The following is a 25,436-nucleotide window of genomic DNA, read 5'->3' on the forward strand; positions in this document are numbered from 1 at the left end:
ACAGCCATCTATTTGTCCGGTTGTTCCCTGGACATTAAAGAAGGCAAAACAGTCAACATGATATGCTGAGAATGAAGCCGTTGAGTTACATAAATGCACTGGAATCAGCAGTCTCATTCCTCAGTCTCGGGTTTACCATGTTTGGAGTTGGTTGCTCCCAGTTACTCAGTCCAAACTCTGCTGGCCGTGGGATAAAGCCAGCTGCTGGAGCCACCGTGGCACCGAGGTGGGGCTGAACTCCATTCCCGAGTGTTTGGAGCTATCCCACAATCAGGCTCCAGTCCCATCTTTCTCATGCCCGGCTTTATCACAGAATTGCTTAGGTTGGAAAAGACCTTTAAAAGTCCCTGGAGCCCAGCTGACAGCCCAGCACTGTCGAGTCTACCACTAAACCACGGACCAGAGCACATCTACAGGTCCTTTAAATACCTCCAGCCCTGCCCTGGGCAGCCTGTTCCAATGCCTGAGCACCCTTTGGGGAAGGAATTGTTCCTCAGCTCCATCTAAACCTGCCCTGGGGCAGCTTGAGGCCGGTTCCTCTGGCCCTGTCACTTGTTCCCTGGGAGAAGAGACCAGCATTCATTTTACCATGGCATTGTTAATGGTGTGGGTGTGCAAAGCTTTTGTAATGCTGCTGCTCAAATCCAGAGCAACTGCCACTGAATAGAAATATGTTTTGCACAATAGCTGAAACAAATTTGAGCTAGCATTTAAAGTAGGTATTATGAATGCATCAGTTCTAATCTGGTTCAAAGTTTACATCCTTTTATAGCTTAACCTGAGATAAGAGAACAAACTGCATACAAGCATACACCAATATTTATCAAAAGCAAACGTTGAACAGGCTTGAATAATTTATCACGGCTTCTTTCCTAAAGAGATGGGCACAATTGGGTAATGTCATTTTTAGATCATCACACAGACATTATCCTTGAATTCTGCAACACAGAAATATCTTGCAGGAGGATCTATAAATGTTTATCTTTTGTAAATACATGCAGACAAAGGAAGGATCTTGGTGCCAGAGGCATGGCACATCCTTAGACATCTAAACATCTTTGTACAGAAAAGCTTAGAGTTTAAATGGGGACAGCAACAGAGGAGCCACACTGAAACATATTGAATGGGATTATTTCTCTCCTTAAAACCATAGCTCCAGTTAAATTAAATTCAAATGCAGATGAATTAAAATCTGATTTTTAATGGATAACCAAAACCCAGAGGGAATGAAACTTCATCTTTGGAGCTCAGCTCCTTGGCAAACAGCACTGGCAGCACATACACTCAGCCAGCCCTCATTCAACTGCCCAGCACACCTATTTAAATACAGTCATCACTGGGAGAAGACCTAGCAAGTTCTAGACTTCTCCCACTCTGCCATGAAGATGACTTCTATTACGGGTGTTAGCTGTGCTTTTCATTGCTCTAGCAGTTAGGAAAGATGAGCTTTTATAGGCTCGAGTGCACAGCATGCGGGGGAATTATGTTGAAGCCCTGCTTGTACCAAATTCGCTCGGGTGGGTTGGGGTGAAGCTTATTTCAAAAATCAGTGGAATTTCAGTGTGGCAACTGAGCTCCTGTGCTCTCCCTCGCTAAGGGAAGCTTTACACTGTGTAGTTATCAAAAGTGGTAACACCAAAATAGAAACTGTTACCAAGAACAATGGATTTGAGGTAGCGATGTGAACCTGCAGTGTGTTGCATGGGTAACAAATAGGAAAGCTTCTCTTTTTGGTAATCACAGATAAGTTCTGTATGACCTAGAATCGCTTACAGAACAGCAACACAAGACCCATCACCTGGGATAAGTAGGATCACAGACTGGTTTGGGTTGGCTCCAACCCCTGCCACGGGCAGGGACACCTTCCACTACAGCAGCTTGCTCCAAGCCCCATCCAGCCTGGCCTTGAACACTGCCAAGGGTTTCTAAGAACAATTACAGCAGAACACGAAGGTCAGGAACACAAACTCCTTGTTCTCGCATCTCAGTTAATCCAACCTCCTTTAAAGACAGTCATGAACCGACATGCTCCAGTCTTCAGTACCTCAAGGCACCTCAGTTGCTGCAGCACTGACCTAGATCTGCTGCACAAACTTGGGCAGCTGACTCAGCCTTTCATTGCTGCATCAGTGGCTGGTGATGACAACATGATGAGCCTCGCCGTGCTATGAGAGGGTGGGCGCAGAGACGCTACGACACAGCACAGATGATGCAAAAGGCACCCATGAGCTAGCCTGTCTTGTTAGACGTGTCTCATGAATGGGAACTCTACCTTCCACACAAGCCATTCCATCTGCTAAAGAAAAGACCATGGGATCTGCATATGCAGTCTGCACATACCTGCAGTGGGTCAAGGACCATAACTGGGAGGAAGACTGAAACCTACAGGGCAGCTGGACCAGAAAACCAAAGCACCGCAGACCTCAAATGAGAAGCTGGTTTATGTTGCTCTTGGGGGATATTTAAGCCCAGCGGGTGGGATCCACACAGCCCAAAGGTTTCCAAACAAGCAGGAAAGGCCCCAGCATCAGCTGTTTGCACAACAGCAGGACTCTACCTACAGCTACAAATATTTGCTCTGCGCTTCCTCCTTTGAAGCACGCGAAGCTTTAGTGCCTGATGGAGCAGCTGCCTCACACAGAGTGCAGAAGAATTTCACGTTAAGATGAACAAAGAATTACAGGATTTGGCTTTTCCTCTTTGTATAAAGTTGTTTTTATTACAGCATAAAAACAATCTATCAGCTGCTCTAGGGCTGATGCGAGATGCACATCTCAGCACCAAACTTACTACTGCTGGGATTCAGTGTTCTGCAGCAGATTGGATTTCCTTGTATGAGAGATTAATCAACAAGGAAGGGATAATATGCAGAAAGAAGGATTGCATCTTAATTCACATACTAAGATGCCTGTTGTTTTTCCTCTGCTGTTTATAATAAGCCTTAGAGATGTAAAACTTGCATGCAGTCTTTATGTGGAAAATGTCCTGCTTGCTGTACTGCCACGTGCAATGGAACAGATTGAGGGACTGATTGCTTTGAAACCAGCAAGTCATGATTTTATTAAGAATACTTGAGGAGGACTTCAAATACATTGTTCACAGACATTCTATCCACCTCCACCATGAATGAGAAATCTGATTATGCACTGCTGCCTGTATAATTCAGCATCATCTGCTCACTTTGCTTTCTTCCCACTGATAGCCACAAAACAAACACCCATGTAACAGCAAGGCTGTGAGGCACAAACCTCTACTTGAACCTCTCAGGGGTATACTCAAACATCACCAGCTCCCAGTCAAGCCCAGGAGAATTCAAGCTGCTCCAGGAATTAATTTTCACATACCTTCTTCTGGAACCAGCTAATGCCATGTTAGCAGCATCCTTTTTGACCAACCTCTACCACCTTCCCGCTCCATCTTACTCTGCTCACACACTGAAGGACAAAAGGAGACATCTTAGCAACGCTGTCACCAAACCTTCACTTCCATTTGCCTTTCACCATGCCCTCTCAAGGTGTCCAGGGTCACAGCTTTTAAAAGTACAGCCCCTGCACTGTGAGGGGGATCCTTGATGCATTTTGGTGGTCCAGGACCCTACCTACAGCCCCAGCTGGAGCCACACATCAGCACAATACTGAGGCTGAAGAGCCTGCACCAGCACCTTCAGCACCTTCATTCTCCAGGGGACAAGAGGGTCTGTTTAGCCACCCTTCTAACCCCTCTGACTGCCAGCTGACCTGCTAAGTATCAATGAAACACCCTTCTCACCAAAAGAAGGGAGTTACCACCGGAAGAGAGAGAGCAGGAAAAGAAACGCAGGGTATCACTAACACAGATTTCACTGCCTGCAGTTAAATAAACCCAACGCATGGATGCCAACAGAGCAGGTTCCTGAACAGGAGCTGTGAGACAAAACACAGACAAAAATCAGGCTCAGGGAGAGCACGGGAGAGCCCCCAAAGAGGCTGGAGGAACCCGGCAGCTCCTCCTCTTCCGAGAGGAACCTCAGCCGGGAGCAGCTGATTCCAGCCAGCCTGGGAGGGAAGCAGAGCAGAAAGTTGGGCAGGTCAGGAGCTATTTCCTCCTCCAACGCACTGGGCCTGGACCCCTCTGCATAGTTACCTCTGAAACAGCAGCTGAGGATGTCACATCCCAGAGAGGCAGCTTTTGGTACGTGGCTAAAAGGGAAATGATCTTGGAGATGAAGAACCATTAACTTCTGAACATTTCTGATCTGCTGCAGAGATGTTCCCTTAGGACACGAGATTAAATGCAGAAGTGGATGGGCTCAGATACAAATAGCTGCTGTGATTTAGTGTCTGTCAGGATTTTAACCTACATTTTATCTTTTTATCAATATCAATGCAGAGCTGGAGCACATCCATCGAACATCCACACACACTCAGCTTCCACTGTCCTTCACACTCAGGCTCTCCTACCCTTGAGCAAGGCACATGGAAACATTCATGAGTCTTTTAAGCACAAACTTATCATGTATGGGGCATGTATGGGGCACAACAAACTGACTTCCCAACTCCTCACATAGGACCTATGGCCACTGCTTCTCTCTTCTGTTGCAGTGATGGGACTGAGGCCATCTCCAGGTCTCCAGGGTCAGTCATGGAAGAGGCCATGAATTCACTGCGCTGTGTACCCGGCTGTACAACCTGCTGTACACAGTGCTCCCAGCTCCGGTGATGCTTATTTCATAGAGAGCAAACTACAGTTTTAATAAAAAAACTAGTATTAAGATTACTTTAGTGAGAACTCACCATTTTTAGGGTTGTGTAGCTTAAAATTAACACCTTCCTAGAGAAACAAGCTACTTCCAGGGAAAGCAGCTGACACAAAAGTCAGCATCGAATTCAAAACTCAGTTTTGTCACATTCTCCATGCAGAAATAGCTACTTTGTCAATGCCGTGAGAATCTGACATTGATGAGCGAGATTTTGACAGGAGACATTTCATGCTGGTTTTGCCTTTAAAACAGCACTTTTTTGGTGGTTATAAATAGACTGAAACCCTCAGAAATCATTTCCGTTACTCTGCGTCCTTGGCAAGTTGTTGGAAGCATCAGAGCCCCGCCAGTGCCGCAGACACCCGGGGAGGCAGCGCCCGGCTCCCGCGATGGCCAAAGCCTCAGTGGGCAGCCGGGAGCTCGCTGATCCCAGGGAGGTAGGACTGGGTTATGTAAAGATGGAACAAAACCAAAGAGCAGCACCACACATCACACTGTGCCAGCAGTCGTGCTCCACAGCAGCAGGTGACGTGTTCAAACAGACGTAAGAGATTATTGGAGTTCTTATCAGGTAAAGAACAACTCAATGAGAAGCGCTGACAGACCCGGCAGGTTGAGGGAGGGGATCCTGCCCCTCTGCTGTGCTCTGGGGACATCCCCCCTGCAGCTCTGATCCAGCTCTGGGGCAGCAGCACAAGAGGGACGTGGAGCTGTTGGAGCGAGGCCAGAGGAGGCCATGGGGATGCTGCGAGGGCCGGAGCAGCTCTGCTCTGGAGCCAGGCTGAGAGAGCTGGGCTGGGGCAGCCTGGAGAAGAGAAGGCTCCTGAAGGGGAGACCTGAGAGCAGCTCCAGTGCCTGAAGGGGCTGCAGGAAAGCTGGAGAGGGGCTTGGGACAAGGGATGGAGGGACAGGCCAAGGGGAATGGCTTTAACCTGCCCGAGGGGAGGCTGAACAAGCCCGACTCCCAGGCTACCATTGCCTCTGAAATCTCAGGAAAAGACAGCTCCCAGGATTTGAGCACAATCAGTCAGAAAAATATTGGAAAGAGCTCCTCAGCCTCAAAGGAATTCCCAAACAACCCAGCCCCTGCACTGCACCTACAACAAATACTTGAGAAAGCACAGCATGAGTGACCCTGCTATGAACGGAGCCAAAGCGAGCACAAGGAACAAGCATTTGTCAAGGGAAGAGCAGGTTTTACCCGAACAGAACGGGAAGTACAAGGATGGTAACTGGAAAGGGAAACAACTGCGTGCCCTCCCAGGGAAGAACTTACTTCCTAAGCTGCTTTGCTGCTTCTTCTGTCTCATTCCCTGGGTATCACTGGGGTTCTTCCAGCACGAGGGAGTTAATGAATCCAGTTTAGTTAAATTTCTATGACTGCTACTCCCATACTACCCATAGGCTGCTCTTCAGCAGATACATTACTGTGGTTAAAAGCACTGATCTGCAGTATTCCAGCATTAACCACACAAGGACATCCCAAAGCTTTCTTAATGCAAATGAACCCTTCTGAAGCAGACTGAGCAGGGTGAAGAACGGCTGTTGTTATTTGCCAGAGGTACATTTGTGTTTGGTATTAAAATGTCATCCCTTCGGATCCTGTGACACTCCTGCCCCACATCCTCTGTTCCAACTGGGGTTTAAGGTTTTCAGTGAATCTCAACATCCCCAAGGCAAGAAAGCAGCTTCCAGCTTCTCAGGGCAAGTCTGCCTTGAGGACAGTGTATTTGGAAATCAAAACCACTTTCTGCTTTCCAAAGCATATCATGTACAAGCAGTTAAGGAAGATGCAGGACATACATAACTGATGCCACATGGTCTGTGTGGAGTTGGAATGAGACCCTTACAAGGAGGATGCTTTCATCTCAGCTTGGTATTGACAGAACTGACATTGATGCATAGAACATTTAATCACTCTTACATAATAAATGCTGTATATATATATAGAGAGAGAGCAAGATAGATAAAAGATAGCTGTAATCTCAAAACTGTGATCTTAAACCCCATTTGCAACATACACCGTGACCCGTAAATCTGATCAGAGTTGTTTGAAGGGAAATAAAATCTGGGGAAAAAAAGAAAATATTTCGGATCATTTTATGCCTATTAAATCTGGGAGCGACATCTGAGATCACTCCAGCACAGAGCTGTGAAAAAACCCAATAAATTCTTCATCCAGCCTTCCTTTCTTCCCCTGCTTAATATGTGCATTTCAAAGGGGGGGTTAAAGACGGTTTCAGTACTTGCTCAGAATATTTAGTTAGAGATTTTGCTCTTGAGAGAAAACATTCATAAGCATCAGCAAGATCATTTTATATATAAAGATTCTAAAGCTGTTCCAGCAACAAGATATGAGAAGAAACATCAAATCAAATTAATGGACAAAAGATTAACTCAAACCACCAAAGGCAAAGAATCCTTCTTAAACTCATTGTGTCCCGGAGCAACCCTGCCCAATGGAGTCCGGAGGCTTCTGGGGATTAGCACCTCATGGTGTGAGTTTGAAAGACTGTTCTCCAAAGCTCACTTCTGCCAGTGCCTGCCGAGGGCTTTGTCTTTAAGGCCAAGAGCAGCGAGTCCAAACATTCAGTGTGGTCTTGCACATAATATAACCCCGAAATCTTCAGTCAGAGCCTCCTGCACTGCCCTGGAGTCAGTGATGGTGCTGACCTTCAAAACTGGTATATTCCCGAGAAGTTCTAGTGATAAAGATTCGCTCTGTCCTTAGGCAATACCTATTTAGGGCTGTGTTTCTTCCAACATACATTAGCCTAATTTATCTTTCATCCACTGATCACAGTTCCACTTCTGTCTGTTGGTTTCAAAGCCCCCTGCATCCATACATCTCCCGCCACAGAATCTCTGCAGTGCTGACAAGTGTCCTAACGTTATTCTGACCAGACCAAGCCTCTCATTAAAATACACAGGTTTTAGACATCCACTCATCCCTGCAGACCGTTACTGAACCCTCTACAAATTCCTACAGTCCTTTCCTAATGCTTCCCCCCACAGGTACATCCAAGGGCCGCATGCAGTAACCCAACGCCACAGCTCACACGTGGCTGGGTTTCAGCATGATGCCCAAGTTCCTTTGAACATCACAGCGCTCTGAGGTTGAATCCTCCCACCCTGCAGATGCAAGCAATACTCTTTGTTCCCAAATGCATGTCCATTGATTTGGCTGCATTAAAATGCATAGGAGGCCATGCTGATTACAATGGGGATTTGAATCAGACTTCAAAAGAAAATGTGCTGTGAAAAACGGGGCTTTCCAAAGACCTATGCCAAAGACAGGCATGTTAAGAGCTTATTCCAACAGCATTCTGCAGAAGGAAACACTTATCGAGGCAAGAGTGACAGCCCAATGGTAGTCTGCACCGAGCTGCAGCAGGCAGGAGCGTTCACAACCCACCGATGAAGGAAGCCATTTGGAACAGTGAGCTAACACCGAGTTGTTGATGAGGAGTATCTGCACCTGTTGGTACAGCCCTGTTTTAGGCTTCCAGTTCTGCCAGTGTTCATGCACAAAGTACATCCTATCTCATCTATTTTAATCAATGCAATAAGTTATTCAAAGACAATAAGCCAACACAAAAGCCTGGCAGATGCTACAGAGAGGATGTAGCAGAGCGGAGCTGACCCACACTGCTGAACAGAAAGATTCCATCCTGCTACAGAACAACAATAGACGGATACAGTTTCACAGAAGAAAAACGGAAAACAGTTTTACTTGGTATGGGAGAACAGCTGTAAGGTGCAGAGCTGTGGGCCTTCTGCAGTAGCGTCCCCAAAGGTCACTGTTCTTGCTTCAGACAAGCAGGTGATGGACAAATCCATGACCTGACCACCCCACTCCACACTGCTCCTGCTGCTCCTGACTCCCAGGCTGCAAGCCTTGGGGGCCTGGTCCAGCTATCTGAACACGATCCAGACCCATTCAATGAGACCCCACTCCTTGAGTTCAGATGGCCCTAAGGCAGTCCTCAGGCTATCAGTGTGTGACCAGCAATGCAGAAAGGAGCTTCTAAGCACCAAGACCTCATGCTCATGAACCAGAGTAGCTGCTGGAAGCACCTCCTGCCTCTGACCACTTCCCAAACTGATGAGCTTCTCTTTGTGATTTTCAGCTGTCAAGCGACAGCCGTTCAAAGGCAGTGGTAAGAAAGGTTCTGCAGCTCCTGCCCTCCATCTCCCGGCCCTCACTGGCTGAAGGAATTCTCTCCCCTGTCCTAAGACAAGGCTCCTCCCTTTGCTGACAGGTCTGTCAGTGCAGAGACACCAAACAGACCAGACCTGAAGGCTGCTCCAGCCTGGCAAATCTTGAATTCCTCTACTATCTGCCAGCAAACAAATAAACTCCTCCAGCTCTTTAAATAGCAATCAGTTCTTCACTTCTCGTGCCCTCTGAAACACCAGGTACACTCACATCTCTCTCAAAGCAGTAATCGTGCAAGTTAGTAATTCTTAATAATTACAGTGAAGATGCCTCCGCTATTCCCGGCTAGTCCTCATGCAGATGCAGATGTCTTCTTTTTAGAGAGATGCAGAGCCACGTTTCATCTCACAGCCTAATGGCACTTCCTTAAAGGGCTGCAAATTCCCCTGTGTGCTGTGGTTTAGTCCTGCTAATGTGGCACTTAGAAAAAGTGGTCATCAATGTAACAGTACCTGTGAAGCTTCATGAAGACAAGAAGGGAAAACCTCTTCTTTCAGGCACCGTACTTCCATCTCTCCATTATTGAAGGAAGCTTCTTTCTGCTGGTGATGTTCTCCTTCAGTAACGACAGCAGGAGTGGGACTGAGAGGAGGGGGATGTTGCCATGAGCAGTTTGGCTCTGCCATGGGGCAAGGATGGGAAATACTGATGCTACTTAACCACTGGTGCTCCTCACAGCATTAGGGACACAAATATTGCCGGGATATTTCATAGGCATATTTCCATGCTCAGAAACAAAAAAGGACACTAAGAAATACATTCTGATCAACATGAGTTGATCATGCAATGGGGGTGGAACTGGATGAGCTCTGAAGGTCCCTTCTGACCCAAACCATTCTGTGATTCCATGATTTACAACCAAGTAAATTTGGATGCGGAATTCAACCATTGGGTCCTATGGCTCATCATGCTGCTCTGAATTCCTTTCTTGCACTGATGAACCTGCATGCAGCATTGGTTATGCTTGTTATTTCCCTTATCATTATTACTGGTGGTAGCAGTAGTGGTTTTGTATTGTACCTTAGTTACTGGACTGCTCTTATCTCAACCCATGGGGTTTTCATTCTCTCCATTCTCCTCCCCATCCCTTCGGGAGCCCTGGATAGGGAACTCCGGCCTTTGCTTAAAAGCAACCACTCTGACACCTGAACGCAAGGAGGCCGGGGATCACCATCAGCCACTTCCATCCTTTGCTGTTTCACCACAGAGCCAGGATTCGCACCTCAGCCCAAACACTCCAGCTGGAGGAAAAGGATGGCTGCAATGCAGGAGTTAAGGGAGAAATGTTGAAATCTGAATGCCGTCATTACAGCCAAAAGCAAGTGAGGAACCATCATCTTCCTTTCAAACACACCCACCACCTGAACACTGTTTCCAGACCAAGCTGCACGTTGCTGGGATGAGCGCCTTGAGGGCTGGATGGAAAGGTAAGACCTCCAGCCTTTTTCTGCTAGAAACCCTGTGCCTCAGGCATAAGCAACACAGCACCAGTGCCAGCGAAGCTGTGCGTCCGCAGCCCTGTGATGCCAGCTTGGAGCCGAGCAGAAGCGGCTCCTGCTGCTCCTCGGCTCGCTGAGCACAGGCATCACGCTGGCAGGGTGCAGCGCTGTGCTTCGGAGTGCTTCAGCTCGCTGCAAAACCCTGCTTGCAAACCAGCACAGCTCACAGGTGCCCGGGGAGCGTGGCCTGGCTCCCGAAAGCTGCGGAGCCGTGGAGGCTTTCACACTCTTCTGCAGCCTGAACGAAGACGGGGCACAATGTGGCCGCGGTCCAGACAGCAAATACACAGCTCAGGAAGCCAGCATGAGATTTGTCCTAGAAGCCTGGTAAAGAACAGTGCATTCAAACAGGGAGAGAGAAGAAGGTGAAGGTCTTGACTTTGGACTCGTTCCACCTAGAGTAAAACTCTCACTTGAATTGTTCCAGGCACTGTTTTCTTGCATTTATCTGATAGTTCCTGCTCTTTGTGCAGCAATTTCCTATTCAGAACTACCGTTGTTAGCAGTTTTCAGAAATACCTGTAACATTCCACCTTGATTTCTGAGCATTTTGCAACTTCTTATTCTATTTGTAGAGACACACGAGCATGGCTCAAATGTGACAAGTCTAAAGGATGAAGGCTCTTGCAGGAAAAGACTGGACTGCTATCCAGGAAACTCACTGTCATTTCTCAGGTCTGCCAAGATGCTCCTCTTGATGAAGTATCATGCCTCAATGCTTTTCACACCTCAGTTCTTTAATGGTAAAATGAGATCAAGGATAGCAAATGTTGCCACCAGAACTCCCTGAGGCATATCAAGAGGACAGGCCAGTGGGGACAACCTTCCATGTAATTACCCTTGGCCCTTCTCACCCTCTTTGCTTCTAAACCTTCTATCTGGATATGGGAATTAGGATAACAAGGGATGTCACAGGGCTGCGCAATGGGAATAAAAACAGTAACATCAAATGCATACTTAAAAAACCAAACCAAACCCACATCTCATTAGGATTCTTCATAAATACCAGTCAATGTATCATAGATTCACAGAATGGTTTGGGCTGAAGGGATCTTCAAAGCTCATCTAAGTCCAACCTCCATGCAATGAGCAGGGACATCTTCAACTAGAGCAGGTTGCTCAAAACCACATCCAGCCCGCACACAGGACTGCAGCTGGGGTCTCACTACTAATGCTCCCTGCACCCTCACGTACCCCAGCCTAGGCTCACCCCACACCTCTCCACCTGGACCATCGGCGTCCTGTCTCTGGTCCGCCCAGCACGGACAGTCACACGCTGGGGATGATTTACACCACTCACACCAGGCAAGTCACACTGAAGGGAGGTCGCCACATCCTCCACTGCCAATGGACTCCCTCCCCTTCAGGAAAAGCAGCAGCTATGGGGAGGGCAAAGAGGACATCTCCCTGTTGGGAAGCACCACCCTCCAGAGCACCTCTTAGAGGGTTGAGGGCCAGCACAGAGCATGCCCCTGAGCATCCCAAAGTAGGTCTCAACATCCTATGCTCAGATTATAGCTGAACAACAAGTACCACATCCCTGTTTAAGTGATGCATGAATTATTGATGATATTCAGGAGCCTTATTAAACTGTCTAGTGGGCCAGCAAGAACATTCAGTAGTTCAAATGCATCAAAATGCATAATAAAGCTTTCTATTTTGAAGTTTGGCCGTTAGAGAAAAGAACCCTGGCAAATCTATAATTTTGTGTAATTTCCCTTGGATGCTCACTGTAATAGCCGTAGTATTTATGACACTGTGAGTCATATCCATACATTCCTCTGATAGCAAAGACACCATTATCAAAACTATTTGAAATCAGAGTCCTTATGCAGGAAAATAGTCTGTTAAAGGCAAGGCTTGCTTATTTGCCTTAAACTATACGCTTAGTCCACAAATATGTACTATTTCTGTGCATACATCTGTGTCCATGAAACACCTATAAATGTTAAAAAAGAAGAGTCAACATTACGAGAAACACCTTCTAGTAATCCTTTAGATTCTGCCTATAAAATTGAGAACTCAGTTTAATTGCCTTCCTGTTATGAGCACAGAGGAGCCCTTGTCGTGCGATAATTAAATCACAAAATAAAGCCTCTCCGAAAAAACCCCAAGGCTTTGCACATTCCGAACGTGCTGTTCAGCCTTATCCTGCCAGAACCTGCGCGCTTCATCCCGTGCTATCAGCACACAAAACCTGAAGCTCTCCTCTGCAGCCTGACCGGGAGCAGCGTGGGACAGAGCTGTTCTCGGAGTCATCCGCGGTGAACTTAAGACAACAAAAGACGTTTCTCCACCCAGCCCTGGCAGGTATTCAGCCGAGAGCTTGAGCAAGCTCCTGCACTGAGTCAGCCCCTCTCTTCCCTTCCTCCTCTTCACACGCTGCGTAGGAGACTGCAGCTCCTGAGCCTGCACCCCCTTGCTGATGGTTGACACAGTTCTCACAGCTCCCAGGGCCCTTTCCGGGGCAGACCCTGGATTTCACACCTCCGTCCCATGCTGGGAGCACTCACACCGGGCAGACCCCAGCAGTGAGACACTGATTCTGAAAGCCTCCGTGTCTTGATTCAAGGAACCCCCCAGCAGACGGGCACTCGCAGGCCAGCCCCGTTACAGTGAAACACTAGCAGGTATTTGGAGAGATGCTGTCGCATATGGTATTCAAAGGCCTTTCATAGGATGTGGCTGTTACATAAATATTATGTAGCTTTTATTCCCCAAACCCACATACAACTTCCCATTTAATATCCTTCCCTCCCTGCCTGCAATCACCATCCACGTAAAAGTCACTAACTTGAGAAAATGTTTAATCTGGAGGTGTTACAGCCTATGGCAGTCTATGAGACTGCACAGAAATGAGCCACATCATCCAAAAAGTCAGCCCTTTGCATGGGAGCTGCCCCAAACCCCAGGAAACGGATACAGAAGCTGTAAACTCTGAGCACTCTCAGATGATGTTCTGATAGCCAAAGAACTGCTACAAACTGGTAATTCAGCCTCAGAAGTCATTAAAAACCCAATGCACTTCCAGAATCACATACACCCCAGCACTGCCATTGCAATGGATTTCCATATAACATTATAGCAACCTCTATTATAAAAGACAGGCGCCACAACTCTGGGCAGTAGTTTGCCCTTGGATCTTCATCAAGTTGGCATCTACATCTGTGCAAAACAGGAAAGGGAGCGTGGGGCCTCTTGTCCAAAAGGAGCTACCTCTTCTATCACCTTCAAACATCAAATAAACCAGGAGGCCTCACTCCTTTCTTCTATTTCCTTCTCCATCAAAAATCTGCCCCCCACCCCCCCGCAACTAAACTGAATTGGCTTGGAAAATTCTATACAGATTTTCAAGCTTGACCTCTCAGAAACCCATCTCCAAAACAGTGCTTCCATTACAGCATCCCTGCTGCCCCTTAGGAGCCTTCTCATACTGTTAGGAAGCCAGGGGCTTGATTTAAGTCTTTTCTCATTTTTCCTCACTCAGACAGAAGCAAAACAGAAGTCCCTGAGCAGTAGGCAGTAAAAGAGGAAATTCCACCTCAGTATGCGGTGTTCTCCCAGAACCAGGAGCAGAGGTGAATTCAGCTCTGCAGCCGTTATTCACAAAGTGCTTCCAGCAAACTCTGAACTCATCGCTGGGAGATGAAATCTTCTGCACCAATGTAAGACACCATCGCAAACCCACCGGCAAGCTACAGAGGGCTCTGAATCCATTGCTTGGGGCAGTGATGGGGCCGACAGCCACCTCCTGATCAAAATTCTCGTCTGGAATCCATGGTGCAGGACACAGCCTGCACGGAAACAGGGAAAAAGCTCCTCTGGCCTCACTCCAGCAGCTCCACATCCCTCTCGTGTTGCTGTCCCAGAGCTGGATGCAGAACTGCAGCCGAACATGCCCTCACTCATCAGCCTAACTTGAAGCATGGTCTGACCAGGCAGCATCGTGCTCCGTTAGCTCCCTGGGCTTCCTGTGGGGCTTAGAGGCACAAAACACGCTGGACTGCATCTATAGACGTGATGTCTGTAGTTACAGATGTGATACAGATGTTCATAAAACATTCTTCTAAGAACAGAATGAATCAACCCAACCTGAAAATCAGTCTAAATATTCTGGAATAATTTTGGCATCTTCTGTTTGAAGAAAACCAACTTTTAAGCATCCAAGGTTCAAATATTATTGAGACTTTGGACAGAAATACCCCACAGCCCCAACAGAGCACGTTTTATTTAAATTAGCATTACACCTAAGAGCTTTAGCACATATTTTCTTCTCAGGCAGCCCTTATTACTTTGTGACTGCTTCATATCACCCCTAAATAACGCTGTCAGAAGCTAAATGAATACAGTGTGCTACGCTTACAGGTGATTTATACAGAACTAAAACACATACCGGGAGCCGTATTTCTATCTTGCGTCTCTAGATACAGTTCCCTTTGGCATCTAAGGAATTATGTGCCTTTCTGCCCTGAATTTGTAACCAGCTCGTTTACATACGCACACACTCCTGAGCTGGGGCACGCACAGCTTGGCCCTAAGTTGGAAGCTTCCATTTGGGAATGGAGTGCTTCCCCACCCTGTCCTCCTGAACGTCTCCTGGAGCCACTGCTAGGGTCACTGGGCAGCACTCACCAGAGGCACCCCTCTGCTTCTGGGAGAAGAGGGGAAAAACAGACAGGAAGAATAATGTCCAATCTCACTCAACAAGCACATGGCATGCACTGGAGCAGTTAGAGCCATAGGGACTTATGGACCCATTTACAAGAACAGAAAAACCCTTACGGGTGAGGTCAGACAGTGAGGAGCTGGGCACTGAAGGTCACTCATGCCCATAAAGTGCCTCTGTCTTCCTATCGGTCTTTTGTAAGTCATCCTAAGGATGCTCCAAGGACTTCTCCAAAAATTTTGTGGATAGCAATGAACAATGCAGCGATCACAAAAGAGAATACATCACAGCAAGAAAACCTGACTTTGAAACGCAATCGTTCTATCAGTAAAGCTGACCGTCAGCTGGGGATAAATCAAACTATGGTAAGTGCGTTGGCTACTGCAGTAGTGATGGTAATGGAGGAAGCACACAACTAAAGAACTGGTAATTAGAGGTCTAACGCCTGCAACATCACTCCTCTGATTTAGCTGCTCAGTGCCCTGGATAACATATTCCATTTGCTAATAGAGGTATTTCTAAATGCAGCTTCAAACCTGGCATTTTAAAACATTCAAGGATATTTTTCCACTTGATTCACACAGTTCAGAGCCCCAGGACTGGCTCAGAAACAAGAAGCGTGGCCCTTGGTGCTCAGCAAAGCAATGCCAGGCACAGAGAGGGCAGAGCTTTTGGAGAGCAGCACGTACACAAGCAGATTTGCCGTCTTGTAAAATGATTCTTTCCTCACATGGCTTTAGGCATTATATTGCTCACTGCGCTGGCTTAAACACATTCCAGACACTCTCAGGCATACATGATACTGATCACTGCTGGCAGGATATATTAGGGTTATTATATTCTCACCTGTTTCTTATATTATTCTCTAAGCACCTGCTATTTGCCACTGTTGGAGACAGGATACCAGGCTGTCAGTAACTGTTATGTCAAGGAAACAAATGGACTGTTCAAGAAAAAGCTGTGAAAAAAATGAAGATAGGAAAAAGAGAGAGAAAAAAGTGGCCAAAGGCGGAATTACAGAGCCTCAGAGGTAAGGACCGGGGTCCTTCAATAAGAGATTCCAGGGTGAGTGCTGAGGGGGTAGAAAACAGAAGGCAACAGCACAGCAGTCAGAGGAGGAAAGGTTTTACTCCATGTTCCTGCTGGAAGGGAATTACCTCAAGGGAGGTAATGGAAGAAGATGATCAAACTAAGGAAAAAACGGATGTCAGCATGAGGCGATGTCTTGATGGATCACAAAGGGATATATTACTCAAGCCATTCTAAGTGGTCAAGATGATTATCCAGCCTGGATGTAAGCCCCAGAGCAACACCACAGAGCAACTGCGAGAACCGAGCTCCTAAGAAATGGAGAGAGCCATTAAATTAAACAGTGGCAGGGACCACAAAAATGACCGAAGCGTGGGGAAAGGGAAGAGTGCTCTAACGCCACATCTGCAACTGGATTCATCTTTGTCATCGTGATTTTATGGATACCTCAACAATAGCAGAAATCTGTTCAGCTTCCTGGAAAACATCACCCCATGGCCATCAGGAAGCAGAAAGCTGTAGAGATGGTTGCAACTGCAGGAACCCTGTCTCTGCAAGTGATGGGAACCTCAAACAGCCCTCTCGGATAACTGAAATGGTTTTTAATACCCTTAATAAGGGAAGTTGTGGGGGGTCGGGGATAGGAGCTGCGCATTTGCATTTGCAAACAGCTCGGTGACACATCACTTACTGACTGTAAGAATATCCTCACATGAAAGTGCTACAGAACACTTCAGAAATCACTGCTCACCCTCAAGATGCAATTTTAATGAGGAGCCATCACTGAATGGAAGTGCTTTTAACTAGGCCTACAGAGACACAAGTTTCTCAGCCCAATGCAACTCAGAACTGGCTTAAGTGATAAATATTGTCAAACTCAACAACAGCCAAACAACTCAAACCCCTTGATATGCCCTGTCAGAGATCAGAAACTGCAATGCAGGCGAACAAAGTCTGCTTGTCCAGGAGCAGAGTGGCAGCACTGAATGATCTGCCCCACTTACAGAGGGGTGAGCTCTATGTGGAAATCAGCCTTAAAAACATATAGGGGAGTCAGGGCAGACAAATGCAACGTGAGGTCCCAGGGCCATGCTGGAGCCACAGAATTTAATGACACACTTGGATGTTTGAAGAAAGGCAATTTTGTCCAAGGTTAGAAAGGTGATGTTGTTTCTGCGTGCGGTGTCAGTGAGGATATTAGCAGAATGTGATGTTCTGCTGTCCCAGAACAGGCACCTCCGATGTCCACGGCTCAAAAAGATGCTGAAAATCTGGGAGAGAAACACACAGAATTTGAGGGCCTGGAAAGAGATTGTGTGGGAAGAGTTTAAATTACAGGAGCACTTCAGCAGAAGGAAGACTGAACAATGATTTGTCCACACCATGGGAAATGATTTCCATTACTAGCAAGCTGCTTAATTAAGTAGGCAAAGGAAGAAGATTCGACAGATGGAACAAGGAACTGAGCTAAGATTGGAACGTTTTTAGGTTTATTTTCTTGTTAAATCATGGGAAACAACCACCCTCAGGACACCTTTGAGCCCACATTCTTTCAATAAGGCCCAATATGCTTCTGAGAGGCAAGGAGAACTCTCTGGATGACATTCTCTATAGCCTGTGTTATCAAGAGGTCAAACACCACAATCCTAACAACCCTGTATGGCTTACAGACCAAGGGCTACCAGACAGTGATTCTCATATTCACACTTACATCCTTACCTGAGGTACTGTATTTGCTCACAGTTTTAGGAACCAAAGAAGGGGATGATTAACATCTAAAAATAGGTAAGTTATTGAAACAAGAGACCGCCTCGAAACAGCTATATTCACATCCATTCCAGCACTCAGCTATGATTTTACTGTCATAAGCCAAGCACATAATTCTGGGTACCATAAAATCTAAAAATACAGGCTGTTCAAATAGAGCCCATATTAAAATTAAACCATAACTGTAAGAGTTTCAGTAGGCCTACAATAGCCCCCATTAGAACCATTAAAATTACAGTCTTTCAGATAACAATGTCCACAATAACTGTTTGCAAACCACTCTATACATTAAACTGTGGATAATTAATATGCTTCTGCAATCTTTTTCATTTTTCCCTTTACAAGAAATAGCTGTTAGAAAATCACACAAGTCTGCCCAGAGCTTCCTGAATGGTGCATATGCTGAAAAAGAACAGAGCTCGGCACCCGCGCTTTGATGCTGCAAGTCTTGGCATCAAAACACACTCCTGAATTCCGTATTTTGGCTCAAACAAGCCTGCCGGTTAAAACCCAGCGACAAAATGTTTTGTGGGACAAGCCTCATGCTACTGTGTCTTCTCTCTGGGACAGTAACTCCCTGCATACAATCAAGGTGTTGGGGGAGCAGGCAGGAGCAAGACCTGCAAGGCCCACGGTCACAGACACGTATCACCTGCAGCAGTCTCCGAGCTGGCAAAGATTTTCCAGCTTCAGCTTCACCATAAAGCCTGGAACATCCAAGTCTGGAAGATTTCATTGCTGTTTAACAGGGAGAGGAAAAGCATGACCTGTACATGAGATAGTATTTACACTCAAGTAACAACCCCAGGTCCCAGTGAGCAGACACATAAGGGGTACCGCTATTGGGACACTCACCCGCAAGGGTGAATCCTGCACTGTGCTTCCCATTCCCATGAAACCCCCCAGGGGAGCTGGAGCAGAGCAGGCTGAGGACTGAAGCCAGCTGACATTGCTTGGTGGAGCTGATCGCACCTCCTGCTGCAGCCACCCCACTCCCTGCACCACTTACACCTTCATAGAACCATGAAATCCCAGCCTGCTTTGTGTTGAAGGGACCTTAAAGCTCCTCCAGCTCCAAGCCCTGCCACGGGCAGGGACCCCTTCCACTAGAGCAGCTTGCTCCAAGCCCCCGTGCCCAACCTGGCCTTGAACACTTCCACTTTGCCGCTGCTTGGGCTGGAACCCCTTGTCCTACCCAACAGGCCCTGCTAGAAAGTCTCCCCCATCTTTCATAAGAAAGGTCCCTTTTAAGCACTGAGAAGCTGCAGCAAGGTCTCCCCAGAGTGCTCTCCAGAACGGAGAGGTAACGTCATTTCTCTAATGTTTGTTGACTTACGTCTAGAATGTGCAACTCAACAGCTGAGGAACGCACCGTTTCTGTTCATGCTGCATTACACAGGAGCACACACGTTCCAACCCGTGCCGTCGGAACAAAGATAGCAGAAGCCTCAGCCATACCCACTGCAGCTCTGTAGCAAAATTACAGTCCCTTGAACATTTTCCGGGCTCTGGTGATGACAGCATTTGCACTGGGCTGATGGCTCAAACTCATGTGATTTTCAGAAGTTACAGCATTTAATTAGCATTAATAACAAAAATGATAGCAGTCAACAGGAAAAGCAGGATGAGAGCATCTGCCCTGAAACACGGCGGGGGGGGGGGGGGGGGGGGGTAAAAAGCCCCACAATATTATGAGTTATTAACAACCAAAGAAATAACCTTCTGGAGCAACATGCAATAGGGAGCAGCTGCCTCTTATCCTTGGGGTGAAAGTCACTTGGTACTTTTGCACCTCAAAACATTTTGACTTTGATGTGCTGTAAAACCCTCTCCACTAGACAGGCTCCTTTCTGTGCATTTTCTAAGCGACTAAATCCTAGCACTCCATTTTGACTTTTATTGCTTTTCAGAGAGCTATATAATGATTCATCATTACTGTAATCTTTAAGCAGCTTTGTTCCTATTTGTTGCTATATATATTAAATAGAAATTGCTCTTTGAATTCACCTCTAAAGTCAGCCTCAATTTTTCATCTAACAAGAATGATACCTCCAGTCATCATCTGAATGCAGCAAAGTGAGAAAACCTTTTGCATAATATAAATATCTGCATTCACGGAGAGGAGGCTGATGCCACCACCTACTGTGAATGCATTTTATAAGTGGTACAAAGGCAAGAGAGATTTCAAAAGCGGTAGCAGATTCTCTTAAAGACACTCCAGACACCATCAGGAAGGCACAGTTTTATCTCAACATCTTTTGGACCCCAGGCTTTGATCGCTGGGAGCTGGTTTAGAACCTGCTTCCAAATCCTGAATTTCAAATCAACTATTTCTTCCCCAGAAGGCTGCCCAGGGCAGTGGTGGAATCACCGACCCTGGAAGTGTTCACAGACAGGGCCCTTGGTGACTGTCATGGTTTAAAAAACATACCTGTGAACTGCTTATTGGTGCCAGGACACATTCCTATCACATCACAGGATCATCAAAGCAACCGGGATGGAAAAGACCTTTAAGATCATCAAGTCCAACCATTGCCCCAGCACTGACAAGCCCACCACTAATCATGTCACTAAGGGCCTCGCAGGGATCCCAGCACCACTGCTGCCAGGTCACTGCTGGGCCCAGGTACAATCATGCTCAGCTGCATCTTGCAGCAGAGCACCACCAAGAGCCCAGCCCTTGCTCTAGAGATGGGTGCATCAGGCAGAGGAAGGGACCAGCCCAGCGCAGGTAAAACGCAGCGCTGACCATCCCCATTTAAACACAGAACCCCAGCCTGGTTTGGGTTGGAAGGGACCTTAAAGCTCCTCCAGCTCCAACCCCTGCCACGGGCAGGGACCCCTTCCACTAGAGCAGCTTGCTCCAAGCCCTGTGTCCAACCTGGCTGTCCTGGGTTCAGCAGTAGCAGTCTTTTTTCTCCTTCTTGGTAGCTGGTGCAGTGCTGTGTTTTGACTTTCAGCTTGGGAACAGAGCTGATAACACTGATGCTTTGGTTTGGCCAAGGACTTTGTGAGCCTCATGCTCTGCCAGGGAGGAGGGGGAGCCAGGAGGAAGCAGAGACAGGACACCTGACCCAAACAGACCAAAGAGGTATTCCGTACCACAGCACGTCATGGCCAGGAGGTAACTGAGAGTTACCCGGAAGGGCTGGGACTGCGGGGCTGGAGGAGGTATCGGTCGGTGCTTGGTCAGGCCGGGGGGGGCGAGTTATCGGTCGGCTGGTGCTGAGGTGTTGTATTCTCTTCCCTTGTTATTTCCTTTATCATTATTATTATTGGTGGCAGTAGCAGTGATTTGTGTTATACCTTAGTTACTAAACTGTTCTTATCTCAACCCGTGGGACTTGCATTCTTTTCGATTCTCCTCTCTGCCCCTCCAGCAGTAGGGGGAGGGAAAGAGGGGGGGGGGGGGGGAGTGAGTGAACGAGTTGCCTGACTGGGTTTAAATCACCACACCCCTACTGACCAAAGGGGTATTCTATACCGCAGAATGTCATGCAGAACAAAAAAATGGAGGGAGTTTTCTGGGGGTTGGCAGCCCACTGCTCAGGGGTGGGCACTTGCATTGTGCATCACTTGTTTTGTATATTTTTCTGTCATTATTAGTATTTTCCCTTCCTTTTCTGTCCTATTAAACTTTTTTTATCTCAACCCATGAGTTCTACCTCTTTTCCCATTCTATCCCCCATTCCACTCATGGGGAGTGATTGAACAGCTCTGTGGTGTTTTATCTGCCTGCTGAGTTGAACCACAACACTGGCCTTGAACACTGCCAGGGATGGGGCAGCCACAGCTTCTCTGGGCGCCCTGTGCCAGTGCCTCAACACCCTCACAGGGAAGAGCTTCTGCCTAATTCTAACACTCTCCGTTATTAACTCCAGCAAACAGCTCTTAACTTCCAAGTAATTAGAGATTAATGCAAAACTTCATTACTGACAAGAAAGGCTGCTTTAGAAGCAATCAGTAGTTCAAATGCCTCGGTTTGATTTCCCAAGTGGATGAGAGTCCACAGTAAGGCTCAGATTCTCATCTGCTGCTATAGACCAAAGGACATGCGAACACACTCCAATGTTTTCCTGTTTTCATATAATCACAGACTCACAGAATGGTTTGGGTGGGAAGGGACCTCCAAAGCTCATCCAGTCCAACCCCTGCAATGGGCAGGGACATCTCCAACCAGACCAGGTTGCTCAGAACCACATCCAGCCTGGCCTGCAATGTCTCCAGGGATGGGGCAGCCACCACCTCTCTGGACAACCTGTGCCTGGATTTACCACTCTCACTGTACAAAGTCTCTTCCTCACTTCCAGCCTCAATCTCCCTTTTAGTTTAAGCCCATCACCCCCCATCCTGCTGCAACAGCTCCTGCTGGAAAGTCTCTCCCCATCCTTCTTATAGGTCCCTTTTATGAGCTTGCTGGAAGAGAGGCACCAAGATGACCAAAACAGCTGCTGGTCAGCAAGCACCAAATTTATTTTGAGATCATGTCTGTGAGTAGCATCTTACTTTAACCCGGGCAGTTCTCAACCCCGTCCTGCCTGTGTGCAAACAGCACTGAATGGGATGAGCTTTCTAGTGTTTCCTGCACAGCCAAATGGGTTAATGCTCACCACCCTTTATAAGTGCTCTTTTAGGGGGAAGTCATCCACATGACTTTGCACTGCTATTACAAAGGTGCCACTCCACCAGGTGTTGTTTTCACCTCGTGAATGAAGCTGGGGGATCATTCTCTTCCTTGTGCCCTGCTCTACCTACTATGTGGGATCCCCATTCTCAGGGTGGAGAGGAGCAGTTACTCCCCGGGCATCATCGCAGCCTCCATCCCCAGCAGGGCTTGTGGCTCCTTGATTCATACACAGCAGCAAACCCACCCGAGACACAGTAGCAAGACCCAATTCTGCTCCTCTATCTCCAACACAGAGGCTGGGCAGAGCAGCAGAGGTTTCTTAGACAGGGTCCCAAAGGAGGATGCGCAAGTTGCAGAAACAGAGCAGCCCGTTCTTGCCTGCATTTGGGTCCAAATTACAGCCAAAATGGGGGATTCTTCTCCAGCCTTCCCTATGAGGTCTGCCAGCGCCGAGTCAAGCGTAGCACAACAGCCCTGGGGAGGTGGAGGAGGCAGTAAGAAATGCTCTGACCAAACTGCTCAGATACATTCCAGTCAGGAAGCCCTGACTAAAGACAGCAGAAGTGACTAAATTGTTTTGCAGCGCTGATGACAGTCCTGCTCTTTTCCTGAAGAGCAGTTGTCAATGACACATTCGTGCTGCCAGGATGCCACAGCAACACTTCTGGAAGTGTCACACGGCAATGGCACCACTGGCTGTGCTAGCTCCAAAGATCTGCAATGCCAGAAATACTCACAAACCCCTCCCTGCATGATCCAGGTACGGAATCCAGGCAGTGCCCACCCTCTCTGCACAGCCAGGGTCTACGCTCACGTGCTCAGGAGCCAACGTGCAGACACACATGTGGGTCAGCAGGAGAACTAACCAGAGGTATCCAGCACCCAGCACCCTGGTTTTCCAGGGGAAATTGTCTGAAAACTTCCCTTTCAGCTTGACCGGTGCAGAGCAAAGCTCCCACCAGGGAGCTCAAGACAGCACGGAAAAGCACGTCCCGCCGGTGAGAGAGGAAGAGCATCGGCTGCTATGGGTTTTGTTAGGGATTCCCCAAGGAAAGCACCTTCCCAAACAAGCCTAAGGAATTCTGATGGCAGTTTTCCTCTCCCAGGAATTAGTGCAAACGCCCTGAAGCCAAGTGTGCAGAGGTGGTAAAGCAGTTAGAGATGAGCAAAACTCCTGTCCACAGAGCTGGGAAAGCAAAAACCACAGAAGCCACTCACACACAGGCTGCTTCCCCTTCTCTACTTCCAAACACTCAGATCAATCCTCAGGGCATCAAAATTCCCTCTTTCTCAGGGAAAAGCACCTCTTTTCTTCCTTGGACTGTAATTTCACTCCTCCGAAAGCCACCTCCTCCCTGCCGCAGCGTTTTCTCTCTCGGGTGGGTGCCCTCTGTCCTCCCCACGTCCGCGGGAGCGGAATGAAGGGACCTGTAGAGTGCACTGTGTCCCTCCTTCCGAACCAAAGCATAACCCAGTCCACTGCGGCCAGCCCCTTGGAAAGGTCATCTGCCAGGAAGGAGCAAACCCTCCCACGTGCATGCCACACAGACCCAGGCAAGTTTGTTCCAATTAAGTGCCACAACTTTATTGCCAGGCACGAAGGGCATCACTTGGGTATCCTTTGCTGTCCCCTCCCTGCTGCACACACACACGTATTCCTGTCTGGCATAAGGCTTCAAATTAAACCCTGTTCCCACTGGAAGATCTCTTTAATTCCATAGCCCAGGCAGAGGAGAGGAACACATCCCCCGGCAAGGATCACAGCACATTGCACAGGCAGCAGCACCTACCTCAGTGAGCTGACAGACCCAGCACGGCAACATAATTCCTCTTGGATGGAGACATTTCCCCAGCTCAGATCACCGGGGCTCTGCTGCTGTGCCCAGTGCCTCGGACACACCAGGACAGCATCTTCTGTGAGCAGCACAGCATCCCTCACACACCGACCTGCAGCGCGGCAGCCAGGAGAGCAGCAGCAGTTGAATTGCTGCACATGTATCTCTGCAGATTATTTCCTGCTCCAACACTTGGCGTAAAGGCAGATGCTCTTAACCCTCTGGAGGCCTGTGCCCCTGTCCCCCCGCGGCAGGGGCGAGCGAGCAACTCCAGATACTCTGCGGTGAGGCGGGAGGGAGGTAACTGGAGACACACAGGGCATCCTCCGGGCAGCAGTCCTGACCTCGAGCGAGCGCAGTCACTCTGGGCTCAGGGAGCCGGCCATGCCCTCGGCAGCCCACAGCACCCCTGTGCCGGCGGCTCCTGCATCACCCGCTGCAGGTCCCGGCACCACCGCGCTGCCCCAGGGCCCGCAGCAGACCCGGACCCGCGCTGGAGGCCACGGCCACGCAGGCGAGGAGCTGGCGGTGGCCGGGGCAGAGGTGAGGATTGAGCGCGGCAGCGTCACCAGCGCCCGGGCGCAGCGGGCTCCTGCTCCGGGCACCGGGTCCCCCGGCCCCCGGCGCTGCCCATCACCGGCGGCAGCTCCAGCGCGGCTCCCGCTCCCGCCTGCGAATGTGACTGGAAAGCACGGCTGAAAAACATGTTACAATTAACAGGAGGGAGGGAGATACTATTGCTCTCCTGCTAGTCTTAAAGGCACATCGCTCACATGTGCGGGCTGGAGGAGCAAATGCCCGCACCTCCAGTATCCAACCCGCCGGCAGGCAGGCAGGCAGCCTGTGCAGGAGCCCTGCCTGGGTCAGGGCAAGGAGAGCGCCCCGGGAACCAGGAAGGGAAGGGGCAGCGTGCAGGAGAGCTCCTGCACCAGGGAGTGAGGCCTCCCACATCTCCACCTCTGTCCCAGGAGCAAAATCAGGTCCGGGATACACAGCCCAAATGCTTACCCTTGTTACCGGCCCCTCTGAGAGCATCCCAGCCTGGTCACCGCGGTA

The 25,436-nt window shown here is 48.3% G+C and overlaps 1 protein-coding gene across 2 annotated transcripts in view; it reads right to left on the reverse strand.

The window, feature by feature from the left end:
- The window catches only part of HTR2C (5-hydroxytryptamine receptor 2C), a 186,431-nt gene extending 161,361 nt beyond the window's left edge, over positions 1-25,070 (reverse strand). Inside the window, exon 1 of one of the 2 annotated variants that reach the window (XM_062612816.1) lies at positions 24,336-25,070. The gene's annotated coding sequence lies outside the window, so the exon portion shown is untranslated. The remainder of the gene's footprint in view (positions 1-24,335) is intronic. The other variant, XM_062612813.1, reaches the window with a different exon arrangement.
- Positions 25,071-25,436: the final 366 nt, after the last annotated feature.

Source organism: Pezoporus occidentalis, unplaced genomic scaffold (assembly GCF_034315485.1).
Source record: "Pezoporus occidentalis ecotype Australia unplaced genomic scaffold, CSIRO_AGI_Poc_V1 ctg161, whole genome shotgun sequence".
In the NCBI taxonomy this organism is placed as follows: Eukaryota; Metazoa; Chordata; class Aves; order Psittaciformes; family Psittacidae; genus Pezoporus; species Pezoporus occidentalis.